Below are 2,438 nucleotides of genomic sequence, written 5' to 3' on the forward strand. Positions count from 1 at the left end.
GCCAGAATTCTATCAGTCTGTTCCCCTAAAAATTATTAGTCAAGAGAATATGATTTTCAGGTCCAACCTAACTTTTGATGACTATTCCAAGAAGCAGAATTCCTATGGTTTATTCTTGATTCTCTGTTCCACCTCAAAAGCATATTAACAAATAGTAAAGAAACTCATTTATACAAGTCAATAGCAAAACAGAAATCAGAGAAATACATAGAAGAAAATCTATCAGACAATACAGAATGGATTCAATTCAATTCAATAAACATTTATTAAGTGCCTACCAAGAGCCAGGAGCTATGCTAAGTGCTAAGGATACAAAAAGAGTCAAAATAAAGACAATTCCACCTCCCAGCCCCTCCTCAGGGAGTTTACAATCTAATGAAGGAGTTTCTCCCTCATAGGAACCATGTTAACTGCACAACCTAGACTGAGAGAATTCTGGAACTCATCCAAACAGGGAAATTCTCCAAAGTTTCTGGTATAGCAAGCTGAGAATAGGGATATGATAGAGATGGCTAGTTCCCCTCTTTTATGAGTCTGAAATGGATTTAGGGTCATCTGGACAACAGAAGTGTCCGAGGCTATTGCAGAGACCCAAGAGACTGAAGAGCCAGAATCCCAAATCTCACCAACTCTGCCCCACCCCTCGCACTTGCTCAGGGCACTGATCTCCACCAAGGAGCACCCACGGGCGATGGGACTCATTTACATCTGTAAAATAAACAAACAAACAAATAAATAAATAAAATTAAATGGCCTCTCCCCTCCCCAGACCCAGATCCTACAGTTAACATGATATAAGAGTTTTACAGAAGGAGATAGGGAAAAGGTCATTCCTCGATTTCTTGCACTTGACACTCTACCCAAGCTGGCCCACTAGCAATTTTCTGCACTTGAAATTCCATCTGCTATCTTCGTGCTTTCACACAGGCTGTCCCACATTCCTGAAATGTTCTCTCTCCTCACCTCTGCCTCACAGAATATCTCCCTCCCTCAAGGCTGTGCCGAGGTGACACTTCCTCCCTGACCCTACCACCCCAGTTGTTGGTTCTCTTCCTTCTCAGATTACCATGCGTTTACTTCACTTGTGCACATGTTGTGTTCCTCTAGAACCCAGAGATTTCAGGAACCCCATGAATATGGATGAGAAAAAAAAAAAGACATCTTTGTTTTCACTCACCCCTAATTAAAATTTTGCATTTCCTTCAATTATTTTAAAGCATTCTTGTGTGGGTATTTGTTTTGCTTGGCTATGCAGATTTGTTACAAGGATTTTGTTTTTCTTCTCTTTTGAAAGAGAAAACTGACTTTTGTTAATAAAACTGGTGGGAGGAAGGATTATGGCTTTATTAAGCCATACACCATGTGCCAGGCCCTACACTAAGGGCTTTACAAATATTAGCTCACTTGATCCTCACCGCAACCATGGAAGATCAATGCTATTGTTGCTCCTCTTTTACAGGTAAGGAAATTAAAGCAGAAAAAGATGAAAGGTCTCACGACCCTAAGTGAACGAGGCTAGATTTGATCAGGTCTTCTTGATTCCAGACCCTGTGCTCTCCCCCTCACCCCCTGACATGTGAGCTATAATTATTCTGCCTTCCTGACATTTCTTCCAAATATCCCCTTCTCTGACACAGCTCTGACCTAGGACGGGTCCTCATCATTTCATTCTGGACTATGGTAATACCCTTCTAGTTGGTCTTAACTCAAGTCTTTCCCCACTTCAGTCCATCCTTCACTTAGCTGCCAAAGTAATTTTCCTAATCATGAGTCTGACTATGTCACCCCTTCTATTCATTATTGTGAGAAGAGATCCAGAGGCAACATTCAACAGACTTCCGAAGAGTCCACGACACATAAAAGACTAAGGATTCCTGCCCCAGAAGAACTGAAAGCCAAAGCTGTTTTCATCTTTGTCTCTGTGTTCCCTACAGCCTAGCACAGTGCCTTTCACAAAGAAAGTATTTAATAAGTATTTATTGTGTCAAGTTGAGTTCCCCATGAGAGAGGCCTTTATTTGCCAACAGATGGTAAGAGCGGCCCTCCCCACCCTGCAACAATACTTCCCTCATAGTCTATAATCTAATGTTGAAAAATGAAAAGAAATAGAATTCTGTTCACCTCTCACACCTCAGTTCCCTTTCTCAGGGTCTCTACTTAGGAGCGGAAAACATAGGTGGGATACTCCAGGAGCAGGGTCAAAGTCAGCCCCTCTGGTGGGAGCAAGGCCAGGTTTTGCTGAGTAGATCCATGCCTTAGTCATTTCCAGAATCAATTGGTCTCGGCAAATCCAGGATATCTCAAAAGTCTTAATATTATTATAAGAGAAAAAAAAGCTTAAAAGCTTCACTAAGTCTTTTGGGACGCTCTGTCTAGCTCCCCAAAGAGAGCAATGAAGAATGCAAGAGTAAAAAGGATGTACACAAAAACTTTGTAGA

General features: G+C 41.6%; 1 long non-coding RNA gene across 1 annotated transcript in view; it reads right to left on the bottom strand.

Annotated features, from left to right (window-relative positions):
* Positions 1 to 241: 241 nt before the first annotated feature.
* The window catches only part of LOC127548027 (uncharacterized), a 64,589-nt gene continuing 62,392 nt past the window's right edge, over positions 242 to 2,438 (bottom strand). Inside the window, exon 3 of the long non-coding RNA XR_007950306.1 lies at positions 242 to 708. This is a non-coding gene — a long non-coding RNA (uncharacterized LOC127548027). The remainder of the gene's footprint in view (positions 709 to 2,438) is intronic.

Source organism: Antechinus flavipes, chromosome 2, assembly GCF_016432865.1.
Source record: "Antechinus flavipes isolate AdamAnt ecotype Samford, QLD, Australia chromosome 2, AdamAnt_v2, whole genome shotgun sequence".
In the NCBI taxonomy this organism is placed as follows: Eukaryota; Metazoa; Chordata; class Mammalia; order Dasyuromorphia; family Dasyuridae; genus Antechinus; species Antechinus flavipes.